Source organism: Cottoperca gobio, chromosome 22 (assembly GCF_900634415.1).
Source record: "Cottoperca gobio chromosome 22, fCotGob3.1, whole genome shotgun sequence".
Classification (NCBI taxonomy): Eukaryota; Metazoa; Chordata; class Actinopteri; order Perciformes; family Bovichtidae; genus Cottoperca; species Cottoperca gobio.
In genome coordinates, this window is record NC_041376.1 from 18,608,217 (window position 1) to 18,631,373 (window position 23,157).

The following is a 23,157-nucleotide window of genomic DNA, read 5'->3' on the forward strand; positions in this document are numbered from 1 at the left end:
GTGTTTATTGTAGAGCATAAGAGATGCATTTCAGTGTTATAGCCTACTGTGACCGGTTGCCTTTTGGAAAGTGTAAGGTCAGCGTTTGTACAGTGAAATAGAAAAAATGTAATGTTTCTTATCATGAAAATAGTAAACCATAGTTGCCAGTGGGCCAAATGCTTATTCAGTCCCCAGTAGAAGGATTCCGTCTCGTCTTTCACACTACTGTCTTTTCTATCAATTGAAGTCAAATTAACTTTTGGGTTGGTGGAGGGTTTTCTTTAGAGGTGTCCTATTAAGTTTTTATTGAGTTTTAAGGCATTGTTACCATTTGTTATAGCATTTATTATTTATTAGCTGCCTAAAGTAAGCCAGTTTAGCATCAGCGGCTACAGCAAAGCCTGCCCGCTAATTTTATGCGACTGAGCTCAGACTGAGGGATCCCGAGGCGTTCCCAGGCCAGTGAGGAGATATAATCTCTCCACCGAGTCCTGGGTCTTCCCCCGGGGTCTCCTCCCAGCTGGACGTGCCTGGAACACCTCCCTAGGGAGGCACCCAGGTGGCTCCTTTCAACGCAAAGGAGCAGCGGCTCTACTCCGAGTCTCTCACGGATGGCTGAGCTTCTCACCCTATCTCTAAGGGAGACGCCAGCCACCCGTCTGAGAAAACTCATTTCTGCCGCTTGTACCCGTGATCTCGTTCTTTATCATAAACAGTACAAGTGTATACAGAGATGCAGTCACATTGTATGCTACCATCCATTCTGCTGACCAGCCGCTCTCCCTCCATATTAATCCTAATCAATTTTTTACCTAAAGATAGATCACAAATGGCTCCAAATCCTAGTCAACACATTCTAAGTAAGACAGTCATAGCCTCTCCCTGACCTTTCCAATCTGAACTCTTATCTTGTAACTGTGCTTTGTCGAGTCTGTGGGTTCAACCAGGGTGAGCTATAGATTGTTGTAAGAAGAGTCTGACCTGAAAGAGGCATTCTGCAGCTTGGCATTTGACCTAAAGACTATTTGTATGCGCGGTGCCATAAGAAGGACAGTCACCACTCCAAATATGTACAGAGACGGAGGTTGGATCATATTAATAGACAGATAGATAGATTCAACTTTATTGTTATTGCACAGAGTACAAGTACTGGCACAACGAAATGCAGTTAGCATCTAACCAGAAGTGACTCTCATCCATATGCTTTCATCTTCACCTTCTGTGTTATTGTTCCTGTTTTCTTCTTCTGTGTTTACTGGCGGGTAAGGTTTTCAGCTAAAGTTAAACATAATACTGCCGTCTGCTCTACCAGTTTTGAAAGGTTAAGGTTGTTGTTGTTGTTGTTGTTGTTGTCGTCGTAGTAGTGTGCGTTGTTGTTGTTGGTATTGCGTTTGTATTGGATCATTATGCAGCCAGCCAACTAGCCTCCTTTATTGAGGGCCCTTCCTCCTGATAGGCCAGCCAATCAGGTAATCACCACCTAATTAGAGCACAGGTGAGAGAAGAGGGGGAGGAGAGAAAAAAACACAGGGACAACAAAACACAACCTGCCTGGCACGTAAAACTTAACAACACACACACACACACACACACACACACACACACACACACACACACACACACACACACACACACACACACACACACACACACACACACACAGTCCCCGCCCATCTGATTGTTTGCGCAACTGCTTTGTATGGAAGCAGTGTTTAAAACTAAAATCCAAGTTCTCTCCTCCTCACTTTCCAGTCCAGCAGCTGCTTTTCTTTCTCAACTCCTTACGCACTTTCTGACACTCAGAAATGGCTACAGCTGGTAAGGTGGGTACATAATACAATATGAGAGCACTCTTATGTTAAACAGTGATGTTTTTCAGAGTATAGTATATGTATAGTAGGTTTTATATTTGCATTTCTTCTGCAAAACATGACGTGTAAAGGGAGAGACTGGAAATGGGGGGGGGGGGGGAGAAAGGGGTATGACATGCATTGTGGTAATGTGGCATGCACTGTAACCACTCGGCTAATACTCCATTTTATGAGATTCTTAAGTGATTTATGGCTTCATAATGTGGATGGGTTAAATATACCAAGCTTTTAACTGACAGGTTTCAGTGCTCTCATGTGCAGTGTTGGCCCTAAACGTCTCCGAAACGCATTTTCTAATGACATAGAAGCTCTGGATGGCATTAACTTGGCCTCCAGCACCACTGTAAGGAATCTTGGCGTCATCTTTGATCAAGATCTATTGTTTAACTCCCACATAAAACAAATCTCAAGGACTGCCTTCTTTCATCTACGTAACATTGCAAAAATAAGACACATCCTGTCTCAAAATGATGCAGAAAAACTAGTCCATGCATTTGTTACTTCAAGGCTGGATTACTGCAACTCATTGTTATCAGGTTGTTCCAAAAAGTCGCTTAAGACTCTTCAGTTGATCCAAAATGCAGCGGCACGTGTAATGACAAGAACAAGGAAACAGGATCATATTACTCCTGTATTAGCTGCACTGCACTGGCTCCCGGTAAAATACAGAATAGAATTCAAAATCCTTCTCCTGACTTACAAAGCAATTAATGGTCAGGCTCCAGCATATCTTAAAGATCTCATAGTACCTTATAAACCAACTAGAGCATTACTCCCAGACTGCAGGGTTACTTGTGGTTCCTAGAGTCTGTAAGAGTACAATGGGAGCCAGAGCCTTCAGCTATCAAGCTCCTCTCCAGTGGAACCAGCTTCCAGTTTGTGTTCGGGAGGCAGACACACTCTCCACATTTAAGAGTAGGCTAAAGACTTTCCTTTTTGATAAAGCTTATAGTTAGGGCTGGCTCTAATAGTTAGGTTTGCCCTGGATCAGCCCCTAGTTATGCTGCTATAGGCTTAGACTGCCGGGGGACACCTCCCTGCTCTCTTCCTTCTCTTCCTCTCTCCTCCCCTCCCTCCCCTCTCTTCTTCTCCCTTCTTCTATCTGTATGCATTTATGTAAATGTATGTTACTAACTCACCATCCGAGGTATCATCCCGGGAGTGTCTGTCTCTCATGTGGCAGGTTGACATTGATAAAGTTTACGTCAGGATCATGAATCGTGACAGCGCCTGCTGACCTGGTCCTGCTGGACACCGGGAAGCCTTATTGACATTTTCCTGGATTCATCCATACTTTCTCTTTTTTTTTTCCAACACAACATAATTTCTGTCAAATGTTGTATTTGTACTATGTTGTTTATCCTGTACACACGACATCTATTGCACGTCTGTCCGTCCTGGGAGAGGGATCCCTCCTCAGTTGCTCTCCCTGAGGTTTCTTCCATTTTTCCCCCTTTAATTTTGGGGTTTCTTTTAGGAAGTTTTTCCTTGTGCGATGTGAGGGTCTAAGGACAGAGGGTGTCGTAACCTGTACAGTCTGTAAAGCACACTGAGACAAATGTATAATTTGTGATATTGGGCTATACAAATACATTTGATTTGATTTAATGTAATTTTCTTTGGACACACATTTTATTTTAAATGTTATTTTTACTGCAATAAAAATGTATAATGATGATATAAAATAATATATTTATGTCTCAGTGAAATATTGCATGTCTTTCAAAACTATCCAGACAGTGTTGTGCAACTGTGGATATTGGCAAAGATGAGGAGTTAGGAAGCCAAAAAGGATCATGGTGGAAGCCCAAGAATTCCTTGTAGTTCCAAAGTGGATTTAAAAAAATATGACCAAAGACAAATCACTGTGTGGCAAGTGACAACAACCACTCAATAGTTCTACTATACTATACTACTGTAATACTATACTATATATAATACTATAATATACAATAATATAATATAATATAATACTATACTATAGTATAACTCAGTGACACTAAATTTGCCAACCCAACAATAAATTATTCTGCTTTAATAAAAATGTATGTTTGCTAAATAATTGTGTCGACTTTAAACTGTTGTTTTTTATGTGATGTTTGCTTTTTTCAGGAGCAGCTGTATCAGAGAAATGGAAACTTATGTTAACATGTAATTCAGCCAATGCATTGAATATGTGAAAGCCCTTTGATTATGTTTGCTATGATGATTTGCATATCAATCTATTTGGCATTGAAATAATAGTGCAGAGGCTAGTGACTATGCATCTCAACTAGGCATATTAAATGCAGTGCTTGAAAGATTTCCGCAAACTGCCAAAGTGCCTTTTTTTAATCCGGCAGCATAATGCTTGTGTCACTGCACTGTAGGTCATCAAGTGCAAGGCAGAAGTCGCCTGGGAGCCCAACAAGCCTTTGGTGATAGAGGAGATAGGTTGCCCCACCCCAGGCTAATGAGGTCCGCATCAAGGTGAGATACGTCCATTTTTAATCCCCAAAAGGTGATATGTACACATGTATGTGGAAGAGAGAGAGAGAGTGTGTGTGCACTTGTTGGGCACCAAAAAGAATGTGTGCTACATGTCTCTACATGCTCTGTGTAGTCGTGCATAAACATGTAGGCTAGAAGACTGGAAAGAAGAATGGAAATATTAGCGGGAGCATTGCGTCCTTATGTGTGTGTTGTTATGTTAAAAGCCAATTCACAAATTATTGTGCGATCATAACGTGTATGATAATAGTGCCAGGTTAAGAAGATGGTTAGTGTGCATGCGTACAATACTAATACATGACCTGGTGAAACAACCTGATGTTACCCATTAGCTCAATACAACAAATTGCACAGCTTACACAGATTGCTTAGCTCTCAGCTGTTAGCTTAGCTCTCAGTTGTTATTTTAGCTAGCGAATGTATTGAGGGCTAGCCAGCTGTGGCAGTCCACTGAATGCACTAAACTTGTTGACTTTAGACAGGCGCTCGCATCCTCTGCCATTAAGAAAAGAGTTCAGTCATCAGAGAGCCATCGGATGCTGCGGGCTGTGGTGTTATGCTTTCCGCAGGCCGCGGCCGCAATATGGTTGGGAACCGCAGTGGCACTGAGGAGGTCCATGGAGGGAGAGAGCAGAGCAGAAAGAGAGCGAACACATTTCTGTGTTCTGTTTTTATCAGCTGTGTTTTCACACCTAGGTGCAAAAGGTGCGATCAGGTTGCAGGAAGTGAGGGAGGATCTTGACACAATGCGTCGTGGGAGATTGAGTCCAATAGCTCAATCTCTATACTGTGAGGGTCCTAACAACAGTTTAATCCATTCACTTTCACTGTTGGTTTCGGAAAGGCACCACCTTCTGAGTTCCATAGATAGAGAGTTTCTACTTTCAATAGAACTCATTCACTGCTTCAGCATGAGGAGAATTCCAAAGCCTACAGAACTTATGTTTGCTGTGTTATGATTTCAATTTCGAGTTCAGCTTTAAAGCAAGCACAATACCAAACTGTTCAAAATAAACAAGGATCAGTGTTTTCATTGTGTGGTTGTTGTCTTCGGTGCAGATTGTGGCAACCGCGGTGTGCCATACCGACCTGTATCATCTGTTTGAGAGTATGCATAAAGACGGCTTCCCAACAGTCCTCGGCCATGAGGGAGCTGGCATCGTAGAGAGTGTTGGGCCTGGAGTCACTGAATTTCAACCAGGTCAGTTAGAGCTTACAACCTTAACAACCGTAGCGTATCAGATTTATCTTTGTGACAGCAATGTCACTAAAGGGGACACAAAGGCATAGTGGTGCCATTCAACCCAAAAAACCTGTTTCTCGTTTGATTTGTTTTGTAAATTGGCCTAAAAATCTTTTGACATGGCAATATTGTTTTTTAATTTCAGGAGACAAGGTCATTCCTCTGTTTATCTCCCAGTGTAGAGAATGTCGCTTCTGTAAGAGCCCAAAGACCAACCAGTGTGAGAAAGGATGGTGAGCTCACCTTTTTCTTCTCATCTCTTAATTTGCACTATGTCTCTACGTATGTCATAGTGCTCACTGTGTCAGTGGAGTAACTTTAGTTGGTGTCTGATGATGAACAGATTGTTTGGGGCTTTCGTTTTTTTGTTAAAAAACATTTGTTGCACCCTCTAATACAGTGGTTCCTAACCTGGGGTTGGGCCCGGACACCCCTGTGATCTTTGGCGCCCCAAAGATCGCCAAGATTTGTCTGCTCTGAGGCTGTCAAAATTTGATTTGCACATGTATAATTAAAATCACAATAACACACTTACTGGATACAAATACTATTTAAAAATGTATGTTTTTTAGTCCTAAAAACAGTAGGATACATGGTAGGCCTCTTCACTTTCAGCAGGTCAGATAGTTATCTTATCCTTGTTTTTCCTACTATTTTATGAATAAAACGTGATGACGTCAAACAACATTTGGGGATGTTTAGCTTTCCGTAGATACAAGTAGGGGGGGCTTCAAGGAAAAAAGATTGGGAACCACTGCTCTAAGGAAACTTATAATTATAATACAAAATTCTCTATTCAGGGCTGCTGATCATTACGATGTGATGTCAGCGGCAGACTCTAGGTTCACCTGTAAGGGAAAGAAGGTGCTGCAGTTTGTGGGAACCAGTACCTTCTCTGAGTACACCGTGATTAACCAGATGGCTGTGGCTAAGATCGACCCCGCTGCCCCTCTGGACAAAGTCTGTCTCCTTGGCTGTGGGATCTGCACTGGATATGGAGCAGCAGTTAATACTGCTAAGGTGTGTTGAGGATAATACCTGCTGTGAGTCTGAGAAGGCCAAGGTGTTCGGAGCGACCGACTTCGTGAACCCCAAGGATCACAGTAAACCCATCAGCCAAGTTCTGTCTGCCATGACTGATGGTGCAGTGGACTACTCCCTGGAATGTGTCGGGAATGTGGGAGGCAGAAAGAGAGGTTTCAGAAATATTTGAACACGGTCAAATGATTGGATTACAGGTACCAGCTGTTTATACTTATCCTGGAAAATCCAGTTTTTGTCATAGTGCACCTGCAACATTTAATAACATGCAGAACAATCTATAATTTACCATACTTTTATCCTTGGGGCAATTAAAATGTTTAATGTCATCCTATTTCCCTTCCAGTTGTTCTTGTTTTGGTTCATTTATCTGCATTACATTTGAACTTTCTACTATATGTATATATCTAATGTATTTCGGAGGACAAATAAAAGTTGAATTATATTTTCTGAGCTTCTCTGCAGATTTGAAATCCTGTGGATACAAGCTCACTGATCTCCCACAGTCTCCGCCCTCTACTGGACTCTATGGGATATACTCTTCAATCACGAGTACCACTGATATTTTGCAAGTAGTCGGCTAATCAGGACGTGCCTACCTGAATACGTGCGGTCCCTCACACATCGCTGTCTTTAATCCTTTTTCTGTGTCCTGGCCTTATCTACTGGAAGGACCTTCACGACTACTGCTTTGAGTGCCTCGGCGCAGACCACGGAAGTGATATCTTCACCAACCGATGCAGCACTCACTACCTGCTATGTTTCTCCCCCGCGCAGCAAGTCCCTGGGCACACAAGCAATGGCCAAGAAAGCAGCTTTATGCCTTGCAGCTCAGTCTTATCTCTCACCTGTTGGAGAGAGTGAGACAGGAGCGGTTGTTGTTCAATCTGGTAGCCCCAGGTCACCACTCGGTGCTGTGGTATGTAGAAATGACAAAGATGATGGTGGCCAAATCCTGGACCATCCCCCGGTTCTTGGGGGCTCTGTCTCAGGATGCAGGTGCATTAGGTGCGTTGCCCACTCTGGGCCAACCTCTAAGTGGTTGGGGTTCCAATGCTGGTACGAGGAATGGAGGTTAAATCCCCTGTCCTGTGCAGTCTCATGCCACTAATAAAGTTAATGCAGCAGCCATCTCTTCCTGCTATGAGGGTTTTGGCGACCTCCTGTGAAGCATTTCTTGTAGGGGTCAGGAGGCAATGCCTAGTGATGCGTGCCTCCTCCCCACAATGGTAAATGATAATTGGACTTGCATTTATATAGCGCCTTTCTGGTCTTCTGACCAATCAAAGCACTTTTTACGCCAACATTTATCTATTTACCTATACACACACACACACACACACACACACACACACACACACACACACACACACACACACACACACACACACACACACACACATTCATTCATTGATGGCAGGGCTGCCATACAAGGTGTCAAACTGCAGGGTGTCTACTGCTTAACTTTCAACCCCTACAAGGTTAGTCTATGGCTCTACCCAGTTCAGTTGCGTACTACCTGGGTTGGCTGGTGTCCCCTATTTCTCTGCTGTGTTGGCCTAGGTTGTAAATCAGTTAGCAGGCAGGATCAGTGTAGCAGGGTCAATGTTATGTCACGACAGGATGTTCATTCGTCATGCTAGAATCCAGTAGTGTGCGGAGCCTGTGTGAGATAGGATGAAGGTTACGATATTGTAACCCTAGTTCTATGAGCACAGGCGGAGCCCTCTAGGGGCTTTGTTGCTCCTACGCTGCTTGCTGAAGAGGGTGTAGGATAGCAGACAGTTGTATGTGCTTTCTTTTATTCAGGTAGGCACGACCTAAAAAGCCGCCAAACTAAGATGATCAAAAGATACTAAGTTTGTCAATGATTATTTTATTGAAAACTAAAAAGGCTTTCTGCAGAAAGGATCAGAGCATACAGCACAAAGGTCTGTCAAGCAATGATACTGTGTGAATGTGTGGTTTCATCTTTATACACTTTAGGTGGTCCATAGAGGTCAAGAAAAGGGTAAGGAAAAAGTACTGCTGCAACTAGTTAAGACTGAAACTGGCTTTAATCAGTTTGGCCATAATCGGCTAGGCACAGCCCCAATACCTCCTTAACAGCAGGCTGCTTTTCTCCACAATGAACACCTAGGTCATCTTCAGGTCATCTTCAGGTCATACCCTCACACAGTACCATTTCACTAATGAGTTCCAAGCTATGGCAATAGACGGAATCGGAGTTTCGGGCTTCCGGTGGAATCGCAATGCATGATGGTGTGGCAAGCCTAGAAAAGTGAGCACCAACTCTACAAGGGCCGCCATATTGGATTTCTTCTCTACGTGTTTACATTGTATTTGTCTAGTTTTTAGTATGTAACCATCGCTCTTCTAGTTATGGGATTTGGACACCGAAATTGTGTGGTGAAAGGATGTTCAAACAGTGGGAGAAAGCTAAATAAATGGGCAGAATCTCATTGTGAGCTTCACGATTGCAAAAATTGCGACTGCAAGCTCCCGTTCGAACTATTTCCATTTCCAACAGCACTAAAGAACAATGATAGAAGGCTAGCATGGATCAAAGCTGTAAAGAGACAGGATTACAATGGGAAGTCTTGGGAGCCCAAGAAATCTTCGCAGATTTGCAGTGAGCATTTCATGCAAGGAAAACCAACAAATGAATTCCCTGATCCTGAACTCGACCTGGGGTATGTAGTCTATCTACTTGATTTATATATTGACAAATGTACTTTCTATATATTGAGTTTTATAATAATTAACAAACACAAGTTAGGTATATATTTATAATATCTTACCCTGCAACAAAACTGCAATAAGCACTTATGATATCGCCAGTTTTTTTGACTGCGCAGATCCATGCCGAATGTGGCATATGGGAAATTTTCATTGAATGAGTACATTTTGCTTTCAAAAAGCAATACTCAGAATCTGCGAGAGGATTGAAAGATATTTGTTTCAACCAGCCAGAGTCAAACAGTCTAAATGCTTTGCCTTCTTTGTATTCGTTCAAAGTTTGTTTATGAAACTCGACATCGTTCCCTGGGTGGTCAGACATTAAAAATAATGTTATATCGCTGAGGTATATCGGCGGCCAAGAAGTCATGCTGTTGTTTTCATTGACCCAGCCATCCTGCAATGTCAAGGGATCAGGCACTGAAACACCACTCGGCATAACCAAAAGCTTAGTCTTTTCTTTTTCTGTGATCAAAATTCTTTCGTTAGCTGTTGGTTGCTCCTCAATGCCAATCTGTGATGCAGCAAACACCCTGGCAATAAGGTCGACTTTTGTTCCTGAAACCTTTAAATTCCGCTTGCGGCAAAATACTTTCAAAGCGTCGACTTTCCACAACTGAACCTCATCATAAGAAAGGAGTTCAGAACTCATTGTAGAGTAGTAGGTTTATTTAGAAAACGCTTGAAGAATAAGCTAAATACAATGTAAACACGTAGAGAAGAAATCCAATATGGCGGCCCTTGTAGAGTTGGTGCTCACTGTTCTAGGCTTGCCACACCAGCATGCATTGCGATTCCACCGGAAGCCTGAAACTCCAATTCCGTCTATAAGAAACAGGGCAGTAAAGCAATGCAGTGTTTTTCCATTACAGTTCATCCTAATTCCTGTGGGCGAATGCATACTCGTGATTGGAAGAGAGTATAACCAATGAATCAGTGGAGGGCTCCACCTGTGCAAATGTAACTAGGATTACAATATCATAACCTTTGTTTCTCTATCTAGCGCAGTGCCTTGGAGTCTTGTGTAAAAGGTTGGGGTGTCAGCGTGCTGGTTGGCTGGACAGACTTGTCCGACGTTGCTACCCGACCCATTCAGCTCATCGCTGGACGCACATGGAAGGGCTCACTGTTTGGAGGTCAGACGCCCCTCTGTCAAATATGACCATCCCTACTAACTAATGACACACTAACTGTAACTGTCACATAATTCATTTTTTGATTGGTTATCAATCTCAAGAGGGGGGGTCTTTATAGTAATATGAGCAACAGCCTGCATCCTTTTCTTGTTGACTGGCAACCGAGGCATTTTTCATTTGTAAGGCCTGTTAGTAGCCGGTACAGCGATAAGGCTTAGTGGAAATGAAATCCCCTCATTTTACCACCACTACCTGAGCTGTGACAGTGACCAAAAGACTGTTGACTGGATCTCTGCAATCGTTCAACCAGTATTATTAAGATAAGACTCTATTTGCTCTTATTTTATTATGTGTGTGTTCTCTGTGGCTCAGGATTTAAGAGTAAGGACGGCGTACCTCAGATGGTTAAAGCCTACCTGGACAAGAAGGTGAAGCTGGATGAGTTCATCACTCACAACATGACCTTGGCCCAGGTCAATGATGCCATTGAACTGATGAAGCATGGCAAATGGTAGATTTATACTTTATCCACCATTGATAATTTACCAACCAGCTATTCAGACAAAGAATTAACAAGTGCAAGTCCTCTAATGTCTGTTTTGTTTTTGTTCCACAGCATCCGGACGGTCCTGAGTGTTTCTCCAAAATTAGAACACTTAGTTGCTTTCAATGACACAAAAATCATTCCTGCAGCTAGAATGCTGTACAGAATTTATACACACTATTCGTAAACACAATACAATGCACATCGTAAGATGATAATAATAAGATCAAATTATGCACAGTATACATGCCTGACATATTGAAAATGTTATTAAACTAACCCTGCAGTCTAAAAAAAATATTAAAATCAGTACTTAAGTGTGAATAAAAGTAAACTTATTGATAATTATTTCATCTTGTCTTGATTTGCATATTTGGTATTGAGGTAATCTGAAAGTAATGTAAAGTTATCAAGTTACATTTTTATTATTTATTGTCATTACTTTTGTAATTTGATACTTGGATTAGGTTGCTGAAAAAATGTTTTAAACATATAATTAGTAATGTACTGGATTACATTTTTTAAGTAACCCTCCTAACCCTGACTGTAATTAACTGCTACAGCATACATATACAGTTTATATATTATATTATACTAAATTGTGATAATTTAAAGAAAAGCCTTCCATATGGCTCTGAAATTGCTCAAATTGTTTAGTTCATTGTTCAGCTTTGTCCAGAAATGATGAATAAATGTCAAACTGGTCGTTGTGATCATACAGGTTCATAAGTTGTTTAGAAATATTGTTAGTTTATTAGCATATAGTTCCCAGCATGCATTATATTAAATCCTTCCTTTGTGTCACTTGATGAAAGTTACACAATGGGCTTGCTATGCTTGTCTTACAATGGGGCCTCAATGTTTTCCCCTCTAGATGTTTAAGCCGGGTTAGTTAGATGCCAGGCCGACCTGTGCAGTGTCAGACCCAGATGTGAGTATCAGGAACTGATAACATGGCTGTACACATTTTTCTTTTTTCTTTTTTCCAGTTATGTATAACAAAGCCCACAGTCCCTGCCCATGTGAATGTTTGCATTACTGCTTTTTCTTGCAGCAGTATTCCAAGTTCTCTCCTTTTGGCTGTCTGGTCCTAAAGCTCTTTCTCTCTCAACTCTTTCCGCACATTTTGACTTAGCTTTGCTGCAGAAATGGCCATAGCTTTACTGGTAGGTGCATCATTCAATATGGGAGTTCTCTTATGTACAACTGTGATGTTTCAATGAGTTTAGTGTGAAGTATAGTAGGTACTTCACATTAACATATTTTACTTGAAAATTATGAGATTCTTAAGCGATCATAATGTTTTCATAATGTTTATTATTCACTCAAACCATCTTGAAATATTTGTTTTACAGCAATAAAAGTGTATAACAACAATATATTTCCCCCTCTCTGCCTCAGTGAAATATTGCATATCGTTTTTTGACCGTGCACACGGTTTGAAACTGTCCAGACAGTTTTACGCAACTGTTAATATAAGCAAAGATGAGGGGTCGTAAGCTAAAATGATGGTGGGAGCCGAAGAATTCAATGCAGCTCCACAGAGGAATCATTAAAAAGACAAAAACTTCAAAGCAAAACACTTTGATGGTTTACTCAGTGAGTTTGCCAAATTACTTTTCTGGACTTTAAACTCTAGCTTTGCAGGTGATGTTTGCTTTTTCAGGAGCAGCTGTATCAGAAATAAAATATAAGCCACTGTATAGTGTTCCACTATTAATAAATGTGCAGTGAATATGTGAAACCCCTTTGATTATGTTTGCTATGATAATCATTTGCACAGTGGTATATAAATCAATTTGTCGCCTCTAGATGAGTGTTCGCCTAGAAATCACAGTACAGAGAATAGTGACATTTCATCTAATGCTCAACTAGGCGTAGTAAAATGCAATGCTTGAAACGCTTCCAGAAACTGGCATTGTGCCTCTCCATAAACCCATTCTATTATTTTTTACTGCGGCAGCACCCTGTAATGCTGGTGTCACTACACTGTAGGTCATCAAGTGCAAGGCAGCAGTGGCCTGGGAGGCCAACAAGCCTTTGGTGATAGAAGAGATTGAGGTAGCCCCGCCCCAGGCCAACGAGGTCTGCATCAAGGTGAGACACGTCCACTTACAAGACTTAGAAATGTTGATACAATGCACTTTTGAGTAAGGGTTAGTGAATTTATTTCACGTAAATTGTTGAAGTTGTAGTAAATGGTTACTGAAGATTCACATCAAGGCGATTGAGCTATTTAACTCCCTCCATGTACCTCTTCACCTCTGGTGCCACGGCGGTTCGTCGACTGTAGTGCGGCATTGGCCAACTGCAGCTCGCCACATCAGATGGCTCTCTGATCACTGGACTCTTTTCTTTTAACGGTACAGATGCTAGCACTGGCCTGAAAAACCTTTAGGAGGCCAGCACTGCTAATCACAGTAACAAAGATAGCACACGGCGGTTAGACTTCCCAATAGGAGCAACAAACAGTTAGCATGAAGCTGACTGTATTCTGCAAGACAACAAACGGAGCGACCGGTCTCCTCCATACACACGGCTTATCGCGCTGTAACAGCAAAACAACAACGACTCAACCGGCATCACGCCGCACAAACAAAGACAGCATGCCTGCTTTTCTTTTCATCTCAATGGATTCGCCAGCTAAGCAGTATTTCCATTCATGAACTGACCCTCCACTGGGTAGTATATTATTAACTAACTAACTAATAACTTTACACGGCTAAGTAAGTATAGAACTGGTAGACAAGGTCATTCCTCTGATCATCCCTCAGTGTAGAGAATGTTGCTTCTGTAAGAGCCCAAAGACCAACCAGTGTGAGAAAGGATGGTGAGCTCACATTCTTAATTCCTAATTTCCTTATTTCATATAAGGAACCGCACAAAGCTGGTTCAAGTCCTATTTATCTGAGCGATCTCAATTTGTAAGTGTTAACAATAAATCCTCCATGACCGCCAAAGTCAGTTTTGGAGTTCCGCAGGGTTCTGTACTTGGACTGGTTCTATTCACCTTATATATGCTTCCTTTGGGCAATATTATAAGGAACCACTCTATAAACTTTCATTGTTATGCGGATGATACCCAATTATATCTATCAATTAAACCAGACGAAACCAATCAAATCGATCAATCGAAACGTATTTTCTAATGACATAGAAGCTCTGGATGGCATTAATTTGGCCTCCAGCACATCTGTAAGGAATGTTACGAACTCATCATCCGGGGTATGGTATGGGTATGATACCCCGGAGTTTCTGGGTCTCATGTGGCAGGTTGCCACTGATAAAGTTTATGTCCGGGTCAGGAATCGTGGCTGTGCCTGCTGCCCTGGTCCTGCTGGACACCGGGAAGCCTTTTTGACATTTTCCTGGATTCATCCATACTTTCTCTTTTTCAACACAACATAATTTCTGTCAAATGTTGTATTTGTACTATGTTGTTTATCCTGTACACATGACATCTATTGCACGTCTGTCCATCCTGGGAGAGGGATCCCTCCTCAGTTGCTCTCCCTGAGGTTTCTTCCATTTTTCCCCCTTTAATTATAGGGTTTCTTTTAGGAAGTTTTGCCTTGAGCGATGTGAGGGTCTAAGGACAGAGGGTGTCGTAATCTGTAAAGCACACTGAGACAAATGTATAATTTGTGATATTGGGCTATATAAATAAATTTGATTTGATTTGTCCGGACGGGAGAGTCCTCAATCTCCGGCGGTGTTTCCACAAAGGGATTTTCCGGTCCCCTAGGAGTCTCTCGAACTACATTCTGCTGATGACGACCCTGTGAGCATCAAGCTTCCACAAGGTGAGAATCCTGAGCACGAATCTGCACTATCACCGCCTATAGAGAACCACTTGCCTGATTTAGGTCCTGGTTTTGAGATGGTGACGGACAGAGAGGGATCATCCATCCCTCTCAGGATGCACCGACCTGCCAGAAACCCCAGGGCCTTTGTCGGTCACTTTGAGGCATGCTGACCTCTGGGGGAACAGGAGAAGAAGACGCTGCTGCTGCCGCTGCTGCTGCCGCTGCTGCTGCCGCTGCTGCTGCCGCTGCTACCGCCGCTGCTGCCGCCGCTGCTGCTGCCGGGATTGGGCAGTGCGTGGTGTGACAGACATGCCATGGATGCTGCCCGGGAGTACCCTGTTGGAACATTTCCATCTTGGAGTGGGCGAGATTGTGAACATTCCCCTAAGACGTGGGGGTACTCGCATCCGATGCATAGTGGAGATTTATAGACATGTTCAGGGCAGGAGGGCGTGGATTCGATGCATGAGCAGAGACAACATATGGATAGGAGAGTTCATATTATGGGAAGCTGGAGCTCCCAGATTCAGATACTGGAGGTGAAACTGAACATAACGCAGACCACGGTAGCGAAACATAGTGAACGAATTGACTTGAGTCCAATGCCAACCTGCAAGACCAGCGATTAAATTCACTCGAGGAGAAGTGTGCATTGCTAGCGGATAGCAATGCCAAACTAGCTGCGAAGACCGCAGATCTGGAAGGTCGGAGCCGAAATAATATCAGAGTCATCGGACTTCCTGAGTCTATCGAGGGGTCCCGGCCAACAACCTTCTTTTCAGAACTTTTGGTCGAGCTGCTAGGCGCTGAGACTCTCCAATCCCCTCCCGAGCTGGACCATGCACACAGAGCGCCAACCGCTAAGCCGCAGCCGGGGGTGAGGCCGCGACCTGTGATAATGCGTTTACATCGCTACCAGGTCAAGGATCTGATTGTCCGGGAGGCCAACCGTCGTTCTGTTGGAACATAATCTTTTATAACTAAAGTTAAACAGCACGTAGTGTGCACCCTTGCAATGTTCTTGTTAACACATGCTGTTCACAATTATCCACACTTATTAAGGAGGTTGTATTAGCATGATGTGGGTACTGAGACACTTTGAAGAGATGATTCAGGTAGGGAAGTCATTGCCAATGTTATTGGCAGGCACGTTTTTGGATGGAGCTGGGGGATGGGAGAGGGCGGGAAAGGGTGGGACATTGATCTTGATGGGGTTATGGGTTTCCATTTGTTGGAGGCAGCTATTTCATTTACATTCTGTTTTGTCCTTTTTATGTACACTGTTCTCTCCATTTTTAGTTATGGATGTTCTAGGGCTGACCTGTCACTTTCGATGCTATATGTGGTGTCATGGCTAATGTAACTGGTACAGGGACTGGTGGTGGACAGGGGATCAGGATACTATCTCTGAATACTGGTGGGTTGAATGCTCCGGTGAAACGCACAAAGATTATGACACATCTTAAAAACTTGAATGCAGATATAATGTTTATACAGGAGACACATCTTTGTAACTCTGATCAGCGAAAGCTGAATAGGCCGTGGGTTGGACAAATGTTTCATTTGCAATTCAACCTAAAGACAAGGGGCACAGCCATTTTAATTAGGAAAAATGTAAATTTCACCACTACTAATACAATTTTAGATTTAGATTTTAGAATTCTTCTGTGAGACCAACCAAAATGAAGAGACCTCTGCGTCCCTACTCTGGGAAACCCTTAAAGCTTTTCTTAGGGGTAAGATCATCTCGCATACGTCTCATGTTAATAACATTCGTAGAGCACGCCAAAGAGAGCTGGAGGAGGCTATCATTAATCGAGACAACCAACTCTTTTCCACTCAATCACCTGATATATTTAAAGAACGGATGGGGCTCCAAACATAACTTGACCTTCTCCTAACAAGAGAGGCTGAACGACTCCTTCTACATTCACGAGGGTCTATATATGAACATGGAGATAAGGCTGGCCGTCTCCTGGCCCACCAATTAAAGGCTAGGGTGGCCTCGAATCAAATCACCCAGATTCGGGATGAGTTGGGCTCTCACACTTCCGACCCGGGAGAGATTAATAACATCTTTAAATCGTACTACTCTTGTCTCTTCACGTCTGAATCCCCTGATAGCGAAGATCAGCTACTTACATTTTTTGATAAACTAGATATGCCCAAGATTTCGACTAATAACCAACAAATACTAGATGCCCCCCTGCAGCTCGCTGAGATTAAAGAGGCAATACATTTCATGAATAGTGACAAATCACCGGGTCCAGACGGATACCCGGTAGAATTTTACAAAAAATTCTCTAATCAACTGGCCCCATTACTATTAGATATGTTTAATTCGTCGTACAACCTAGGCTCACTGCCACCCACCCTTATGCACGCCTCTATCTCTCTGATCTTTAAGAAGGGCAAGGACCCATTGAACTGTGCATCATATCGCCCAATCTCGCTCCTGTCTGTAGATGTGAAAATACTTGCAAAGATTTTTGCTCGTCGGTTTGCTACATTATAGCAAGGCTAAGCTCTCCAGGATTTATCCAGATAGATTGGATGACAGGTGTGATAGATGCTCCCAGGCCCCTGCGATCTGACTCTCATGTTCTGGTTGTGCCCTAAATTATCTACCTTCTGGCAATCTTTTTTCAAATGTATTTCTGAAATTGTAGGTCTAAAAATATCTCCATCCCCTCATGTAGCTATTTTTGGTAGGCCCCCAGATGGAATCAACTTGACAAACACCCAAACCAATGTCATTGGCTTTACCTCCTTGATTGCTCGTAGGAAAATCCTTCTCTTGTGGAAATCTCCTTTACCACCCTCTTTTAAAATGTGGCTGAGCGATACTATGTCTCTCCTAAAGTTGGAGAAAATTAAGTTTACTCTCCGGGGTTCTTCAGATAAGTTTTATGCTCATTGGAGACCACTGATCAGTTATGTAGACCTTGATAGAGTGTCGCTGTAGGGATTCTCCCTGTATCTGCCTATAATTCCAATATCTTTACTCCCCTGTCCACCACACATGCAGCCCATGTGACATCCCTTGATATATGTGTTAGTATGTGTAGGTTTACATGTGTGTATGTATGCAGGTATGTGTATATATGTGCATGTATATCATTGTATCTTTCATTTGGTATGTAATTGATGTACTGTTGCCTTATTGCTCCGGGAGAGGGGTCGGTGGGATGGGTTGGGATGGGGCTGGGTTGAGGGAAAGTGGGTAAGGGTTCTTTTGTTAAAAATAAATAAAATGAAAATGCCTTATTTGCTGTAATGCACTGTTACACTTTTTCATGTGAATAAAAATATTTTGAAAAAAAAGCAAAGTCTCGGTCAAGAGTTCAGTAACATACTCTGCAAAAAATATGTTTTATAATCAAGCATTATACATAATATGTATGTATGTGTGTGTGTATATATATATATATATATATATATATATATATATATATATATATATATATATTATGATGCTGACCTTTGAAACAACCAACTTGGATTGGAACTTGCAGTCCAGCTGACCTGACACGTGGTCGCGCCTACATGGACTTGTGATGTGTCTGTGGAGGGGGATTCGTCTGCACAGCAATTTCTTTCTGACATGAAATGTCTGAAATGTACAAAACACAACTTTACTAATTGTAACGCCTCAGACACAGGGAAGGAAGACTCATACGCACGACTTCGGACACAATGGTAAAGTGTAAAAAACGATACTTTACTTCAGTAAAACAGAATATTAAATCAAAGCGCTCACTAGGAGGATATACAGACTTCACTGAAAAATTACACTTCGACGAATTTGACGAATGCATTTCGTCGTCTCTTTGGTGGAGGACTCTGCACCGGCGGACGTGTTTGAATCAGCGTGCTGGCTTGTGCTGGCTGGGGTCTCAGCAGTATTGTAGGCACAGCATCTGCTTTCAGTCTTAAATTCTTTTTGAATCTCATTTCCTTGGCGAGCATAGTTTGTTCGAAACACAATCTCTCAAAGTGCTGCCCACAAATTGTCGGTTTCATTGACCCACTTGTCTTGTCCATAAACGCAACATTTGATCATCTTTTGGCCACAGAAAGCTAGATTTGGAGACGGCCCCACCTCCCCATACAACACATCGCTTCACAATTATCCTTGACGATCGATTGTTCTCCGTTCTTTCTTGTAATAATTGACAGCAGTCTTTGCGGGACGCTTCAACGCAGACGAACACTGGCGGCGGCTGTATTGTACTTGCGGCGGCTGTATTTTACTTGTGACGTCATCACCCGAACATTGCCGAAGTGGATGCTCTCGGCGCAGCGATCGATTGTTGTTAGCGGATGTTATTTTTATGCTGTTATGATCATGATTTATTCCGAATACATCAATATTAAAAATATATATATGGCACATTTCACAACCTCTATCATATACCAAGCCCAATAACACTGACGAAATATCATTTCGTAGGCCCTTTAAGCAGGCTCATATGGGCCTCATCCGTGCACATTTTTGTCTTAAATTGCTCATTTTAACTTGATGCAGGCCACCTGTTAAGACATATGTGCATGTTCATGATAAGCACCCACTGGCTTAATCAAGTCTCTTCAAATTGCTATACAAGGCTACATGTTCCACTATGTTTGCGTGCGACGGGGGACGCATGTGTGCGTGCGTGCGTGCGTGGTGCGGTTTCTCTTTAGTTCTCTCCACGCGGTTTCTCTGTAGCTCTCCCCTCTCCTTTCTTCCGCTCTGTAGGTGTGTGCGCACGTGTGTGTGCGTCAGGTGCGAAGTCCCGCCCTTCGCAAAACGGAGCGAAGGAGGGAATGTGAATGGCAAAGTAGACAGTACAAACTGAAACGTGCACATAAATTAGATCAATAGCATAAGTGTTTAGTTGTCCTCACCTTTTCTCCACCGTGACACAGTCACCTCTCCAAATATGTACAGAGACGGAGGTTGGATCATATTAATAGATAGATTCAGTGCAGGGAAACACTGTACTTTGTCCTACACACTTATTTCACAATATAGAAATAATAGGTCTTATATGCTTTGGCCTAAATATGAATAACACAATCATTAAAAAGATAAATCTGTCAAAGCGAACCCCATTTTAGCCATTTGCGCATGGTTGGAAATATTAGAGTGTGACACATCAAAGGCTCACTTCTAGTGTGAAGGAGAATAGCTATCTTACAATGACTAGGCTCAATAAATGTTAAGAGTGATAACAGTGATACTATGTGTTATAGAGGGGATTTTGCCCGGATATGAATACAGGTGTGCCTTGAGATTTTGGCTTGGTCTTTAGTATGCCTTGGCCACAGAAAGTTTGGGAACCACTGCAGTATAGTATATAGTATAGGCAGTGGCGGGCCGTGCATTTCACACCTAGGCCTTCAGTGATGTCCTACACAGTCCTAACTGAATTATTCCACCTCTTAATACCATCATTATGACGCCATGGCTCTAAAAACTATACATTTAGACAGAAATGCAGTATAACCGGGCGTTGCATCACCTTAACATAGTCAAGTACAACAGAGTTATATTATTTCCGAAGCATTTATAATCAATAAATCCGCATTTACAATTAAGAGTGTTAAACTACCAGCTTTAAGATCGCTAGGATACTGTCAAAACTTAAAAATAAAAGGCGCTTTTAAGGGATTAGTCTACAAAGTTTTATTAAGTCCACTAAACGTATGTGAGCTTTAACAAGTGTGTTCACTAAACAGCGCATTGTCGCACCTAAAGCAGTTTCATTTAAGAAACGTGACGATAAAGAATAAAGACACAAAAACTATTCACTGAAAATAAAAGAAAACAAACAAATAATTTGCATTTGTTGATGAGGATATCTTTGCAACAGTGGTGAAAGTGTATTCCTAGCCTTGAATGTCCACTTTGATAAAGGTTAAACCAAAACAATTCAACAAGTCTCCTTGAGTACCTTTACTGCACAGCTGAGCCAGTGCGCCAAACACATCTTTACATCTCTTGCAGAAGCATCAAACATTTCATATATTTGTCAAAAAACAAAATGCTTGTTACTCACCAAAACAACTGATTATTTGAACACAAAATCCATCCTCCTTTCTTTCCTCAAGAAGACTTCAATGACTCTGTTGTACAGTTTATCTGTGCGTTTCAGTTCCACCAATAAGTCCTTTTCTATAGACATGGAGGCTCATGCTGAAAGCCGAGTCTGTCCAGTAGCATTTCTGCCATAAGTTTTAATTTGCTTTAAGGCTGAGAATGACCGCTTGGCAGATGCTGACGTTACCTTACGCCTGCTAGCTGGCCCCGATGTCGCCAACTCGAAATCTGATTGGTTAACGCCACAGTTTTGTCTCCATTCACTTTAAGCTACAGGCGCCCGCACTGTTGATTCTGAAGGCCTAAGAGCAGATTTCGTGGACCATGGCAACACATTATGGCTGAAATATGATTGGATAAAAGCTCTAACATAAAGGCCAGCCCTCCAAATCTCGATCTGAGGCTGGAAGCAGCGCAACCCAGAGGAAAGCTATGAATTGAAGAGAATACACTATGGGGAATAATTTAATGCATATTTGTGGAAAAAAATATTTCAAAATTAAATTTATATTCTGATGATGTTTAGGCCAGCAGAGAAGGCCTTGCTGGCCCGACGGCCCGCCACTGAGTATAGGTAATACAATATAGTTACAGGCCTTATTCCCAATGTTACTTAATGTTACGTCCCCAAGGTGAAGCTAGGGGAAGCTGGAGACAATAACACAACAACCAATAATTGATCAAGTCAGAGTAGAAGTGAATGTGTATAACATACCTGTCAAGATTGGAAATTCAAAATAAGGGACATTTACTGGCGGACTCCGTCTATCAATTCACAGCTTTCAGCCACCCAACCCCTACCCATATAATGTAAATGTAAACACATAAAGGACGGGTATATAGATTCAGGAAATACATGTTTATTTAAAGTATGTATTTCTTGTACAGACATGTTTATAAGATTTATGTATTTTATTTATTAGTTATCAATTTATTTGATGATTGATGAGTTGTGTGGCTTTTATTTCCCCCGGCGAGGACTTTCTTGCGATGGCAGAGTCGGGAAACATGTCCAAGACACTGCGACTGAAATCACAGCAGAAGCTGAAGGCTACATTGTTTTTGGTGCAAAGCATTGACATCTTTCCCTCAGCTTTGGTCACTTGGTCTGCCTCCGAAACAGTTCTTGTCACACATGAAGTCATTTACAGTGTAAGTTTTCGTGCCTCTTGGCCGTGCTTGTGCTTGGATGATTTTTCTTGCTGGCAAACATCGCTTATTCCGCCGTGTGCAATGCTAAAATCTCAATGGCACACTTTACAAAAAGCATGAGTTTGCCAGACTGATTTTTATTAAATAAGGGAAAGTCTCCTCCCATTTTAACTTTTTTCGTAAGTACAACTGCGTCTCCATCTATCTCCCGTTCACTGTGACTCTCATCCATATGTTTTCATCTTCTCCTTCTGTGTTATTGTTCCGGTTTTCTTCTGCGTGTTTACTGGCGGATAACGTTTTTCAGCTAAAGTTAAACATAATACTGTCACCTGCTTTAACGGTTTTGAAAGGTTAAAAATACGGGATAATTACGGGAAAATATTTAAACAGGAGGACAGCGGGATAGAAGGAAAAATATGGGATAATCCTGGGAAAAACGGGAGGGTTTACAGGTATGGTGTATAATCGTTTATTGCAAAAATTTAACTGGTTCCAATGAACTCTCAAAAGTAAGGGTGAGGAAGGGACCAAGTGGTTGAGCCAAACAAAATAAATATAACAAAACTAGGCCTGACTACTACCTTTCAAACAAAACACAAACAAAAGCCCTCACTAACTCATCTATTAACAAGTGGTGTAAAACACATACAGAGGAGGCAACAACCTGCTAAACTAATGTTTCTAACAAAGAAGTCTCTACGTGGATAAAAATGTATAGGGTACCCCAATTTACCTAAATCCTGAATCCTAAATCCACAACCTCACACCACACACGCACGCACGTTACCACAAACTGCAAATTGCATAGAATTTGCTTGTTCAAAGGTATCAGCAGCAGACCACAACGCAGGGTGAAGAGATCAGGCCACAGGTGAGAGAAGAGGGGGAGGAGAGAAAAAAACACAGCAACAACAAAACACAATCTGCCTGCCACGTAACACTTAAAAACACACACACACACACACACACACACACACACACACACACACACACACACACACACTCACACACTCTCACACACACACACACACACACACACACACAGTCCCCGCCCATCTGATTGGT

The 23,157-nt window shown here is 42.1% G+C and overlaps 1 pseudogene; it reads left to right on the forward strand.

The window, feature by feature from the left end:
* The first annotated feature begins 1,787 nt into the window (after nt 1-1,787).
* LOC115027286 (alcohol dehydrogenase 1-like) lies at nt 1,788-11,351 on the forward strand (annotated as a pseudogene).
* The last annotated feature ends 11,806 nt before the right edge of the window (nt 11,352-23,157 follow it).